Source organism: Bos taurus, chromosome 17 (assembly GCF_002263795.3).
Source record: "Bos taurus isolate L1 Dominette 01449 registration number 42190680 breed Hereford chromosome 17, ARS-UCD2.0, whole genome shotgun sequence".
NCBI lineage: Eukaryota > Metazoa > Chordata > Mammalia > Artiodactyla > Bovidae > Bos > Bos taurus.
Genome location: NC_037344.1, coordinates 7,455,084 through 7,470,858, shown reverse-complemented (window position 1 = coordinate 7,470,858; position 15,775 = coordinate 7,455,084). Strand labels below are relative to the sequence as shown.

Here is a 15,775-nt window from a genome sequence, read left to right as displayed (position 1 = left end):
GTAATGTATCACACTGAAATTCTAATTTTCAGAGTCATAAGTGCATGACTGGGATGCATTTTTGGTGTGGCTTAATGCTATGTTATCAATATTATGAAAAGAAAACTGCTGGTTTTAAAACAAAATTGACTAACTTTTGGTCTAGCAAGCAACCAGTAAGATATATAAATAACCTTGTGACAAAAGATGTTCCAGAAGTTCACAGGTGTACACTTGTGTAGATATGTGCTTTATTAAAATGAGGGCCTATGAATAAGAAAACTGTTTATGGTTAAATTCAAATAATATATTTCCTTTAACTAATAACATTTAACACGGCTTCACAATATATCATATATCATAAAGTGTAAAAATAAAACTCTAGGCAATTCTCATATTTCAAAGTATACCTGGACTGAAATAAGCCTTAAAAATATTTAGCTAGTTTCAATGGAAAAGTTACTGTTTAAAGCATCTCTTATAAAACTCACTATACTTATAAATTTAGTAAACAGCTAAGAGAGCACAAAACTTCCTCCTGTTTTAGACTGTAATAACTTTCAGTAAATTCCTATTTTAAGCTCATAGATTTAAATTAATCTGAAAATCCAGGAACTACTGATGCAAGCACACAAAAAATGATACTTCTGTTTCATTAATTTAGGCCTTGGGTAGTGATGGGAGTGTGGGGTGGGGGTGGAGTACATGTTTAAAGTGACACATAAAAACAGCAATTGTCTTAATTTGTGTGCAGTGCTCTCTACACAAAAGCCCTAAATATGTTCAAATTAGAGCAAGCTGCTTGATTGTCACTGCAGTCTCATGTCACATTAATGCATGACAAACATTAAACCATACACTTAAATGGCAATTTATATCATTTAAATGTTTACTGCCAGACTAGCTCATCACTCATTTAAATGTGACTTTCTGACAGCTAATTTCAGTTAATTTTCTCCAATTCACTTAATTAGAACTTTCAATCAGAGAAGGACCTGTACATATCTTTGAGCTTACATCCTTTTTAGTTGTTGTTCAAAATCTGAGTTAATAAGCTGCTGAAAAGCTCTACGATAATAGATGAGCAAGCAATATCTCTGAGTCTACAAAAATGTGTGAATCTATGAAGCAAACTCACAGTAGGTACTGTAAGGAAGAACCTACACTTATTTATGTAAATAATACTCTGGCCAGTAGTTTAAATAAAAAACGTTTAGTTCATATATACACACTATTGAAACGATAAAAAGAAACCCTGCATCTAAGCTAATTAAAAATTAATGATTTTAAAATTGTTTAATAAGATAAAACAGTCAGGAGTCTCCTGAGTGTCGGTGGTGGTGTGATTTCAGACTATAAAATTCCAGAAGGCCCAGCAAATGATGCAGTACAAATTTTCTCAATATTAAAGCTCTAAAAACTAGGGCAATTTTATTTTATGTGTTATCAAACAGAATTGTGAGTCTTTCTAATGTTGATTACTTTTTTACGCACATTCAAAATGGTGAAGTTGGTTAGATTCAGATGCTCAAACCTTTACATCTGACACCACATCAAAATGTTCAGCAAAAGTGCTGAAATGACAGGCAGTATGTTCACATCATGTCACAAACGTGCGTGCAGAAATGGCCACAGTGTCACGGTTCGGGCCTCCCCTCACCCTGTTACACTGGCCAATCCGTAATTCATCACATTATTGGCAAAATCTCTTCCAGAGGTTGATACACACATTACTTTTATGAATAAATTTTAAACACATTTTAAAAAGCTAAAGCAGTCTTCAGCTCTTTGTCACAACAGAGCTTTTACAGGAACACACAAGGACAACTACCATGGATATATGGGAATTCCCAAAAGTTTAAAAATCACTTTAGTATAAAGTCAGTTCAGGACTTTAACATTCTTTTGATACCAGTGAGTGACAACTGCCTAACCAATAGTATATGATAATAAACAAGTGCAGTTACTGCAGACCTGACAGAAGAGGTAAGGACAAGCAGGAGGAAGGTATTAAGGGTAAAAAAATGCAAATAATTCAAAATGGAAAACCCTGGGAATACATTTTATAACTTCTGTTTTTGAGATTCAAAACCATTAAATTAAAATTTATTTAATTTCCCTTTCATAAGATTTTTAAGATACTCTTTAAATACTTGTTTATATATACATTTTGCATCACAAAAAATATAAAAATATGCCAGTGGAATGCTAAGCATCTGAGATTTTTCAAAGCCTTTAAAGACAGACAGTCCTCATTAAGACTGGAGTTAAATACGGTTTGCAGCTAGGGGATAGTAACATTCTTCCCATGCTGCTCTCAAACCTAACCAATCAATTGTTAGCACTCCCCTAGCAGGCTAGACATCATTTACATCCAACGTGTGCTCTGAGTAAAATTTGTGAAAAAGAAAATCCACTGAAATGTCCAACACAATACAATAATATTCAACTCATCTGAGTTATTATAACATAAATCAGTAACTAATGTTCAATTGTTAAGGTTCAAATAAGACCTATGAAAAGACTACTGCATGAAGCCTCACATGAATTGTCAGTCCAATCCAGGGGGACTCATATTAGTCCTGACAAACTGTCTTGGGGCTGATATCTGTTTTTTTAATGAGATCTATTAAGCAGAGTCTAAAACACTTGAGATATGCTAAAAAGTACAGTATACAGATGTCAAATACAAACACTTATTAGTAACTTTCATTTGTTTGGTCCACATGCAGAACATCAACAAATTAAAGGCTTAATATTATAAAGAAAATAGTAAATTATTCATAAATAACTCATTTGTGTAGCCCTGTGTCAGAAATAATTATAACATATATGAATATGTGTCTAACAATAAATCTCACCGAAAGATCACAATCTACGTTTTCCTGAAACTAACCCATTAAGGAAATGAATTATTTATTGCTAAAAAATGTTACACAAAATTATTCTTATCTCTTACAGTGGAGTCAAAAAATATAGTAACTTAGGCAGAAATCATTTGCTTTTTCAAAGAAATTCTAAGCTGTTTGAGAATAAAAATTCTAAAATATAAAGCAATCATATGTTTATTAGTCTAATCATGCTTTAGAAATATTCTAGCAATTGCCTTTTATTTTCAAAAAATCAAATTTTTTCTAATGCAAAATTTAGGTAAAATCAAGAAGACCAATTTCAATGAACAAAAGAAATTATCAGATAATTGTTTACCTCATGATCAGGAAACCTTAATTGTGTATTATTTGTGTTTCTCATACTTGTAATTCCCAGATTAATGTTAATATTTACTTACACTTTTGCTAAATCTTCTCATATCATGCAATTTTAGAAAAGCAGCTAAACAAAAGCTACTGGTATCTATAGCATAAATAATTTTTATAAAAATCAAATAATCAGGTCAAATTTTATTTAAGTATAGAAATAATTATATAACCAGAAGGAAATAGGTTTCTGCAGCCCAGGTACACATCTCTGTATGCCTACCTCACTATTTCTAATCCCAGGCTTTGAGAAGGCCTGATTCTGTTCCAATATACAAAATGCCATAGCTGTAAGTTTCAAATAAAATAAAAATCACTAACTCTCTTGACTTGATATGAATTTAATTATAAGGTGCATTTAATCATATTTTAATAGTTTAAAGCATAAGAATTAGTTTTGTGACTTTTTGTACATGTAATTAAGAGTCTTAATTCATTTGAGTGTAGATAGTACTAAGTTTCAAAGGAGTTAATGTTTGGATTGGCAAAAATGTTAATATACAACATTATGAGCTTAGAATTTTAAACTATTTTTCATTTTAAATACATGTAATAAGGCCTTCTTATGATACACACACGCACGCACACATGCACACACACACAAACAGATTTAAAATGAACCGGTCTGTTATGTTTGCATGTGCTGGATTTCAAACACTGGTGGTAATGTTTCCTTAACATTGATATATGACCTTTGTAATTTACATTGAAGAAAGCCGTTTTTTTCAGCCTAATTAGAACTGTTTCAAATTTTCCTGCTAAATATACGATATAAAGTCCTTTCAACTTTTTTATTCTAGAGTTTCTTTCCATGTCAACTTTGTTCCAATCAAAATATGCTTTGAATTAAATGATTTTGATTGAATATGTGGATCACATTTCACTTCTAAGATTTAAAGTCCAAAAAGGAAAAGTTTAGCCTGTTCAAACAAAGCAAGAGCAGCCACTTTGCGGAAAGCTATTCACATTTAAGAAGACTGACAAATTGTTTGTGTGCACCATTAGGTCTAGTTTCTGCAATAGTTGCCAGATTTCCTGTCCCTCTAATAAGATACATTAACTCCTTAAATGCTGGCTCTGAATTCATGAAAAAGCCAAGTAACTCCAGCAAATGTTTAATCTACCTATAATTTCCTTTTCTGAAATAAACTGAAAAAATAGAAAAGAAAAATTGCTGTTACATCAAATTTTGTGAGAAAGAAAGGTCAAGAGAAAAATCAACATTTTTTTTTCATACTGGACAGATACAAATTCAGAATGTGAATATGCTTTCCAAATGGGATTTTTCAAGATGTGACAAATTCACATTAATCCTTTTTTTTTTAAAAAAAAATTCATTTAATTAACCTATTTAAGGATTACTTGTTCAGGTGAAACACAGCAGTGAAAATACTAAAGTATTTGATGAACTATAATCTAACATGAGCTTAACATTCTCCCATATGGATTATAAATATATTACAAAATGGTTTAGAATTCAGATATTTACCTTAATGTAAATATATAACAAAAATGTAAAACAGATTTTATATTAGCTACAGAGAAAAGTTTAACTTTGGGGCTTAAACAATACGTGTGAAGCTCTGACATGAAGAACAACCATTTATGAATGCCAAGGGGGGAAATAAAAGATCATTAAAGATCTAGAAAAAACTGTAGGATGCTAAGAATAAAAATTATATCTGACAGTTAAAAGATGAAATTTAGTCAACAACATACTGAAGTGCAGACTGAGAGGCAGATAGAGAAATCACTAAAGGAGTTCTGTGCTTCTAAACTGCCCTTGAACTGCTGGGCAAAGAGAGATTGTGCAGCCAAATAGCACACTGCTCACTGCTACATTTATACCATTACTAAAGAAAAGTGAGTTAGTATCATATCCTGATATAACCATCAAGCACTTGTGCATCTTTTGGCAGGAGAATCATTCTGTCTACGATTGTTATTGTGTAGTTTTAAATGGAGTAGTCAACCAGCTGTTATATATTTTATACACTGAAGGCCATGTTTCCTTTGAAATTCATAGTTTTAATCTCAACTGAAGTCTGTATTGCTGTGCGCCAAGATCAAAAGGATTAGGCAAACTTGTACAATTACCCTTCTTTGCAGAGAGATGATTTTTTTCTAATGTTTAAAATAGTCCTATACGCTGACATTTTATCCAACTATTTTCTTTAGAGCTACAGAACATTAAAACATTTAATTAACATTTCAACCTTAGGTCACTCTTAATCTAAAATCTAGGAATTCGCAATGTACAGATATGTTAAACTAGCTATAGTGCAATACACTTAGGGAGATGGAGCTTTTTAAAAAAATCCAATAAGGAATGCTAGAGAACAATTAAAATTAGAATATACCCATCTAATTTATCATTTGCTTACACTTTGCATGCCCTGGTTCAGAACGCAGTTCACAATACTTATAGTAATGAATAGGTATCAATATAAAATAAATTTAACATAAGTATGGCGATGCGAAACTAAGGGTAAGAAGTATGTAAAAACCGTGCCATGAAGTTCTGTAGACTCGTGAGAGGTATGCCATGCATTTGACGTTAAGCTTTCTAACAGCCAACATAAAGAAAGAAACAAGAACACTTAGAAGAGTCAAAAGTGACTATAATGTAAAAACAAACCAGATGGCCTAGAAAAACACATTATTTCTATTCCTGAGATAAGAAATTCCTCCCGTGGCAATATGATGGAATCCAGGTATGTGACTCTCAGCGGGACTGACTTAATCCTGGGGTAGATCTGAAGTACGGACAAATGGAGAAACTCCGTATTCTTCAGGCAATCCTGCATAAATAGTATTTCTCTTAGGTAAGGCACTGGATGGTAAATTCTAGATTACATTCCGTGACAAGTACCTGGAATGCAGCCATTTTACTTTGTCAGTAAATGCAGAGCTACATACTTCAACAACAGCTGAACCGAGTCATAGGACTAATAATCTCTTTAAAATGTGAGCAAACAAATGCCTGTGTGCAAGACACAAGGAGTCTCTATGGGAGGTAAGCCCACCTTCACTTGGAAGGGGTAGCTGTCTTCCTTAAGACTAGTGCAAGAGTTTCCTCTGAAAGAAATTCTGCACAAACTTTCCCACATGGATAAATAGCAACAGAAGCTTCTAAATACCAATCATGATATTCAAATACATATTGATGCTAAAATGTTTTAAATCACTGTACTCAATGCCCAACCCTTTACAAAGATTTAGTAAAGGATCCCTTGAAAATTAATTTGAGGTATTCTAAATGGCTATAATGTTCTCTAAGATAAACTAGTTATAAAAATACATACTTAAGAAAATAAAATACTAATCCAAAATTCTTTGTTATCTGCCTAAGTATAGGAAATAAAAGAATAGATTTCCTCTTTAACAATCATAGAAAAATGTATTAATTTGCTGTTGGAAAGCTGGAGGTTTTAATTTTATAGTTGTTTATTAAAAGGAAAACAAAACCAAAAAAATTTAATCCCTCCCCATTTGCTTATCCGCATAGATCTGATAAATACTAGCAGTCTCTTGCCTTTGAAGATGGCCAGACCAGAATCCCTACTTATTGCCAGATGTAGTTTAATCCCACAGGGACTTCAGATAAAAACAAGGAGCTGTCTTCATGGCACCAACGATTCCCTGGACTGACTGCCATAAACTTATATTGGCAAATCAAAATTCTTGGCAAAATACAACACTTATTATATCACCACTTCCAAGAATATCCAATAAAGAAAAACTTGAACTAGAGAATATGGATGCAAATGTTGAATATTTCTTTTAAGCACTGACAAGTTCAGCCAGAGAATTACATCTGTACTTACTTTGTGTGTTCAATTGTATACATGTACATTACGTAGGGTAAAAGTCTCTTTTCATTCTGCAACTTTTGATTACTATCAGCAGCTCTGTCATCCATTCAATCAACAAACCTTTATAAGATTTACTTATACAGGTTTTACTATCAGTTCTGTTCTATGCTAGGTTCTAGGGAAAATGAAATGAAATATCCCTTTGGAGACTAAGGAGGTAAAAAGTCATCTCTAAGATGACTATAGGGCTTCCCTGATGGCTCAAATGGTAAAAAATATGCCTGCAATGCAGGAAACCCATGTTCAATCCCTGGGTTGGGAAGATCCCCTGGAGAAGGAAATGGCAACCCAGTGCAGTACTCTTGCCTGGAGAATTCCATGGGCAAAGGAGCCTGACAGGCTACAGCTCATGGGGTCGCAGAGTCGGACATGACTGAGCAACTGACTATCACTGTTTTCAAGATGACTGTAATAGCTTATGTGAGAGATACTGAGAACCCAGATCAAGAAGGTAGCAGCAGGAGTGAAGAAGAGGGACAGATTTCACAAAGATTTAAGATGTAAGTTCAAAGCTAGTGGAAGTGATGGAATTCCAGTTGAGCTATTTCAAATCCTAAAAGATGATGCTGTGAAAGTGCTGCACTCAGTATGTCAGCAAATTTAGAAAACTCAGCAGTGGCTACAGGACTGGAAAAGGTCAGTTTTCATTCCAATCCCAAAGAAAGGCAATGCCAAAGAATGCCAAAGAATGCTCAAACTACCGCACAATTGCACTCATCTCACACGCCAGTAAAGTAATGCTTAAAATTCTCCAAGCCAGGCTTCAGCAATACGTGAACCGTGAACTTCCAGATGTTCAAGCTCGTTTTAGAAAAGGCAGAGGAACCAGAGATCAAATTGCCAACATTCACTGGATCATGGAAAAAGCAAGAGAGTTCCAGAAAAGCATCTATTTCTGCTTTATTGACTGTGCCAAAGCCTTTGACTGTGTGGATCACAATCAACTGTGGAAAACTCTGAAAGAGATGAGAATACCAGACCACCTGACCTGCCTCTTGAGAAACCTGTATGCAGGTCAGGAAGCAACAGTTAGAACTGGACATGGAACAACCGACTGGTTCCAAACAGGAAAAGGAGTACGTCAAGGATGTATACTGTCACCCTGCTTATTTAACTTATATGCAAAGTACATCATGAGAAACGGTGGGCTGGAAGAACACAAGCTGGAATCAAGATTGCCAGGAGAAATATCAATCACCTCAGATATGCAGATGACACCACCCTTATGGCAGAAAGTGAAGAGGAACTAAAAAGCCTCTTGATGAAAGTGAAAGGAGAGTGAACAAGTGGGCTTAAAGCTCAACATTCAGAAAAAGAAGATCATGGCATCTGGTCCCATCACTTCATGGCAAATAGATAGGGAAACAGTGGAAACAGTGGCTGACTTAATTTTTCTGGGCTCCAAAATCCCTGCAGATGATGATTGCAGCCATGAAATTAAAAGATGCTTACTCCTTGGAAGCAAAGTCATGACCAACCTAGACAGCATATTAAAAAGCAGAGACATTACTTTGTCATAAAAGGTCTGTCTAGTCAAGGCTATGGTTTTTCCAGTGGTCATGTATGGATGTGAGAGTTGGACTATAAAGAAAGCTGAGCGCCAAAGAATTGATGCTTTTGAACTGTGGTGTTGGAGAAGACTCTTAAGAGTCCCTTGGACTGCAAGGAGATCCAACCAGTCCATCCTAAAGGAGATCAGTCCTGGGTGTTCATTGGAAGGACTGATGTTGAAGCTTAAACTCCAATACTTTGGCCACCTGATGCAAAGACCAGACTCATTTGAAAAGACGCTGATGCTGGGTAAGATTGAGGGCTGGAGAAGAAGGAGATGACAGAGGATGAGATGGCTGGATGGCATCACCGATTCGATGGACATGAGTTTGAGTGAACTCTGGGAGTTAGTGATGGACAGGGAGCTCTGGCATGCTGCGGTTCATGGGGTCGCAAAGAGTCGGACACGACTGAGTGACTGAACTGAACTGAACTGAAGTGAACTAAGATGTAAGTTATTACTTATACCACCAACTGATTACCAATGTGAGAGGTGAAGGGTGACACCCATATTTCAATGTTGACCTTGATCGTATTGGAGAAGTAACAGTTTACATGGTAAAAGATTAATTCAGTTTTGAACTTAGTATTAATATTTTGAAGTTTCTTTTATAGATTTGAATTTAACCCTAAGCCTATCTTGGATGTAAATCTGCTAACTATAATAGAAATTTGCATAGTGTTTCAGTATTAAAATATGTCCATGTTCAATACTGAGATGTCTGAGCCAAAAAAATTCTAGGCAACAAAATAACCTTCAGATTTTATACCAGTGATATCCAGCAGGAGTATAATGCAAGCCAGATACATAGTTTAAAATGTTTTAGTAGCTGCATTTAAAAAAACAGGAAAAATTAATTTTCAATTTTATATAATCAAAATACCATTTAAACATATAATCAATATATAATTATTCTGCATTAAATCTTAGAAATCTGGAATACATCTTATACATACAGCAATTCTCAATTTAGACTAGCCACATTTCAAGTGATCAATAGCCACACATGACTAGTGGTTACCACACTGGGCAGCAAAGCTTTATTCAGTTCCAAGTACTGACTCTGCATTCAGATTTTTACAGCATTTTTTATATAAGAGTGAATTCAGGAATTAACAATATTTAATACTTACAAAATACAGCTTCTCCTACTTAAAAAAAGATAAACTTTACAAAGCAAAAAGCACCTGCAGCAGATGATAAAATGACCTTTGATACAGTTTTTAAGTGGTCATTACAATTCTCAGTGCCCCAAAGAATGGCTGTATTTTAGGACATGACAGCAGAGATATAATATCTTCACTTGTGAAACAGATGTAATATTCTGGAATGTATATTATTCAGCCATTTATAAACAGCTGAAGAAATGTGGCAGCACTCAAAACATGGCACTATGAATACTCTAACAATAAAAGTAAAAGGCTAACATTACCAGTTATGACGTCATCTAAAAACTCTCCATCCTTGAAAGTTCGTAGTTAGAATTCTAACATACTATCTACTCAGCTGTGTCACCGATGTACTTTAAGAACTAACATATAGCCACAGACTACAATTTAGCATAGGAAACACAATGTTTGCTGAAAATCAGTTATATGAAGTGAGTAGACAATGCGGATGCATTCATAAACCTCATAAATATCCTACTTCAGTAGCAGATGGCACTAGCCTCTGTTTGCCCACTCCTAGAAACCCCATAACATCTACAGTAACAGTCTATGATTCTCTGAATCACAATAAACTGTAGGTCTGAATCTTTCTGAATCATTGATGGAATAATGACTAGTAAGCAGGATTGGTCTTGTTTAACTATTTTTAGGTAGCCATGAATATGCAGGCAATGTGAGATCAACAATGTAAATAGCTTGAAAGAATCAAGTAAATTTGTTACTTTTGCTTACTTACCTCACTTTCACTTCTTAACTAATCTCTCATCTGTCTATTAGAGGTACACCACCAAAAATGTTTTTACTAAAATTACCACCTCCATTACTCACCTCTCATCACTTCATCACTTCACCTCTCAGCACTGTGGTACTTAGGTTTCTAACTCTATCTTCTCTAAGCTTCCTTGATAACATCCCTCCAGATTTTCTTTCTATGTTTCTGATTCTCCTTCTCAGTTTTTAATGGAAGGCCTTTCTCATCTGTCGACATGGGCAGTGTTGGTTATCCTCATGATTCAGTCCCAGGTCCTTGTTTTTGATGTAACTCACACCAGATGAGCTAGACTTCAGCTACCTCAACTGTCTATCATGACCACCTCCAGGGCCTCAGGTCCAAAACGTCTGCCTTGGGGAATGCAAACATTACATATATAATGCAAACATTACATATATATATAATACATTATATTATTATATTAAATAATGTATATTATATTATACATTATATATTAGGTTATATAATTATAATACTAAATATTATATGTATTACATATTATATATAATATATATATATATATATATAAAATGAAGAATTGCTTCTCTTAAACTTGCTGTCTTGCTTGCTTTTCTGATGATGGATGTAAACTTTCCTCCAGTTAACTAATTCAGAAATGGGGCAGTCATCTGGACAGCTTTTTCTTCTCCCTCCAAAACATTATCTACTCAGATAATAAGCCTTCCAAGTATCTTCAAATTTGTTTTTCTCTTCTACTGTGACTGTCTTTGGTTCCATTCTTTATTATTTCTTTGCTCAATTATTCTAACACTATCCAAACTGCTCTCTTCCTCTCTAGAACCCCCTCCCCTCACTCAATTCCAATCTAAAACCTGACCAAGTCACTAGTCTCCTTTACAATTTTCTAGCGGTTCTCCTTTCTCTAAAGCAGTGGATCTCCAACTTGAATAGCCACTAAGATCACCTAGAGTACTGGTAAAAACACAGACTGCTGGGCTCCTGCCCATACAGTTTCTGTTTCTATAGCTCTGGAGCTGAGCCCAAGATATGCCTTTTTAACAAGTTCTCAGGTAAGACTGCTGCTCCTGGTTTGGCAACTGCCTTGTGGGCACCACTATCCCAAAGATAAAAGTCCATCTGACTTACAAGACGTTACAGATTGTTCATATACTCTGCCTCCAATCTTATCTCTCCGTGGGTATCACTCACAGTCTCTTGCACACATACTGAACTCTACCTTCTGAGTTAAGCTGAATGCACGTGCTATACTCTAATAACATCAAGATCTTTTGTACACGCTGTTTTGTATCTCTGTAACCCCTTTCTGTCATCCTGCTCCCTCCTTGGTGAACTACTACTCATTCTTAAAGACTAAAATCAAATGTAATTTCCTTGGGTTAGGCACTGTTCAACCTTTCCAAAGTAGCAAAATAAGGCATTTCCCTTGGGCTGCAGAGTAAAAAAAACAATTATAACTATGTATGGTGACAGCTGTTAACTAGATTTGGGGCAATCATTTCATAACACACAAATATTGAATCATTTTGTTGAACACTAGAAAGTAATGTTATACATCAATAATATCTCAATAAAATTAATATTAAAAATGTATACACACAAACAAATAAAATATTAAATGCTTTAATCATAGCCTAAGCTTTTTCTTTATGGTATATACCACAAGTATTATATTATGTGTTATATGATATATTATCACAAGTTATATGTTTATTTTTTTAGTTTCTTATTTACTATTCATCTCCCTCACTGAACAATATGGTGCAAAAGGGCAGGCAATATGCTGTCTTTCTCACTGCTATATTCCAAAGACTAATAAGTTGTAGGCACTCACTAAATATTTGTTGAATGAATAAATAAACACATCACTTAATCTATTTCTCTAATTAGTTACTGCCACGTCTGTTTGATCTTCATAATGTCAGCCCCAAAGGGCAGGTGTCATATTCTTCCAATTTTGTGATCACAGACCTAATTACCCAGTAGGCCCCTAATAAATGTCTGCTGAATGAATGAATGGCATTTAAGAAATTCTTGTGATTTAGCACAATTCAGCATCTATGCTGAGGGACTACGATCTTAAAGCATTGTATAAGAAGCATGAAATTAACAATAGAAACTTTATCCAGTTGATACTGTGCTAATTTGGTAGAGTTTTAGAAAATGTGAAGAATTTCTGTGATTACTAGCCATTACAAATGATTTGTCTATAGTTAACCATACAATCAAAATCAGGATAGGGTGATTACATGGAAAAAAGAAAAAGTGAAGTGTATATTACAGTATCATCTTTCATGTTTTCTTTTTTCTTGAACAATGTCAGGAAGATGGATGCAAATGAAGTCATTCATAAACTTGACAAGCCCTCTAGAAAGCCAACGTATTATGCAAGGAAAAGGCATCTGTAGGTCAACTTGTAAGAAATTCACTACCAACTAAAAAACATTATAATTACACTGGCACTTAACATTTAGTGATTGCTTACAAGGTGCCCAGTTTTATGTTAAATGTTTTACATGGATTATTTTACTTAATCTTCATAGTAACCCTATGAGATAAGCACTACATTTTAAAAACTGTTTTACCAATGAGGTTAAGAATACTAAGTAAATAGACTAATGTCACACAGCTAGTAAATGTCAGAGTTGCAACCTGAACCGAGATCTGACTCCCGAAGCCACGTTAGTACACATGCTTTTGAAAAATTCTGAAACACAATGGTATATGCCAAAGTTGCCCTATTCTAAAAATACGAAACCTTTTATACTAAGAATTATTTTTAATGGGTTTAACTGCAGCATATACCACTGGGTAACACTAGTACTTTTAAAAATTAATTTATTTTAATTGGAGGATAATTAGTTCACAATATTGCGATGTCTCTTGCCACACATCAACATGAATCAGCCACAGGTACATATGGTATGTGTCCCCCTCATCCTGAACCACACCCTTCACCTGCCTCACCACCCCACCCCTCTGGGTTGTCGCAGAGCGCCGGCTTTGGGTGCCCTGTTTTAAGCACTGACTTGCACGGGTCATCTGCTCTCCATGTGGTTGTATATGCTGCAATGCTGTTCTCTCAAATCTTCCCACCCTCACCTTCTCTCAGAGTCCAAAGGTCTGTTCTTTACATCTGTGTCTCTTTTGCCGCCCTGTATCTAGGATTGTCTTGGTAACACTAATATTAAGTATTGCTGAGTATACACCAAATCTGATGTGCCATGTCAACCCAAAGGCTTCATTTACAGATTTTACTGTTCTTTCAACTGGTTTTCATTTTAACACTTGCTTTTCAAAACTAAAAGTTTACAGTTTATTTTTCTACCTTCCTCACTAGTAGCTGAAGGAATCTACAGCTACAATCTACAATCTCATATCTCATTCATGGAACTGAACACACAGTAAACACTCAAAAAATATTTATAGAACTAATTAAATTATATTCTAGGCCTCTTTTCACTAATTTAACTGTATATTAGGAGATTTTAAAAATCGAATTAAAAAACTCAACCGTTAAACAAGACAGAATACCCACATGTTTGTTAACTGCCAAGTCCAAAGACTCTTAATAAAGAAGCAGTTGAATTATTTTGGTTTGAGAATTAACAGTAAGAATTCATTCTGCGAATTTCTGAACAACCATGAACATTAGAAACAGAAAACAAAATGTGACTCATATATTTTAAAGTGTATCAGATTTTGCTTTGACACATAAAGCTATTTGATTTCTTTTAAATCAAACTACCATGCAAAAAGAAAGGAGAGACTTTCTCTCATTTCCTATTTAAATAAACACTTTAACTACCAAATTCGATATATGTTTTTGTTAATTTTTAGAAAATGTTTTTGGAGAAGGCAATGGCAACCCACACCAGTATTCTTGCCTGGAAAAGTCCATGGACAGAGGAACCTGGCGGGCTGCAGTCCATGCGGTTACATGACTGAGCATGTGTGCATGAGGGTGGAGGGTGATGGGTTGGTAGCAATCAACTGGTAGAACTAAAAAAATAATAATAATAAAAGAAAAAGAAAATGTTTTGAATACTTTCATGTAATAACACTGTCTCAAACTAACTACTTAGGGCCTTGAACTACATTTTTCTTTCTTTTTTTTTTTTTTTTAAAGTACAGCACAAATATTATTTGTCTTTGTGATTTTAGTATCTCTTAAATGTGCCACCTTGGCAATCACTTTTAAATTAAACTACTATAATAATAAACAATAAAGTCAAACATAAAAGTGTTTTGAGACATCTTTTAAGCTTTACAGGTAACTGCCACAAGCTGGTAAAACACACTAGAATACTGTAATACCACAGTTGGAACCACTACCTTTATTAGGTTAGGAGAATTGGATCAAGGACATAGATGTATTCATTCTGAGAGACCACCATTCTCCTCCTTTGTTTTCAAAAATAAAACTCTTCTTTATAGAATGTCTACCATTGCAGTTAAACTCAAAGGATACAGTTATAAGGTCAGAATCTATGAAATATGTATTAGTGATATAAGCATTGAGATTTTCCTTAAATATGCAGGCGAAAAGACAAACAGCAAGGCAAGAGTTAATTGAAACATTCCTCTCTGGAGCAACCGCATTGACGAGTCGGGGCTGGGGGCTGGCGGGAGGAGGGCGCTAGGCAGAGAGATCCAGAGTTAATCAGGGAGCAAATCCAAAGCCAGGCATGGATAGGCCTCACTAATGAGCCTCAAGTACCCTGCAGTGGTTTTCAAACTTAACTGGCTTCAAACGATGCCACCCCATGACAGAATGCAGCTAGCCATAAGAGGAGGGTGATTAGAATAAATGACTGGAGTAATTAACTCTGATGTGAAACCACCTGATTGGAAAAGAGAAGCCAAGAGCTATTTAGCTGATGGTCCTCCAGTAGAGAAAGGAAGCTTTCCCTTTCTCTTCTGTGGGTGTTCAGTGAGAACTCAACTCTTTCAAGTAGGTATTTGGTAGCACTAATGAAAAGCAGCTTTCATTCAAGGGCCTTCCCATTCATTTTGAAAGGGGAAGAAAATAAAAGCTTCAAAGTAGAACTAATTTACTTTACTCCTCTACCTCTTAGTGAATTTTGTGTTAGTCAAGTCTGCATGACTATTTATGCTAACAGTCTGCCTCCAAATAATGTCATCAAATACCAAAAAATGGTTATTTATGAAATAATCAGATAAGAATGATT

The 15,775-nt window shown here is 34.8% G+C and overlaps 1 protein-coding gene across 7 annotated transcripts in view; it reads right to left on the bottom strand.

Annotated features, from left to right (window-relative positions):
* Positions 1-15,775, bottom strand: part of LRBA (LPS responsive beige-like anchor protein) — a 757,395-nt gene that overhangs the window by 85,854 nt on the left and 655,766 nt on the right. The window lies entirely within an intron of this gene.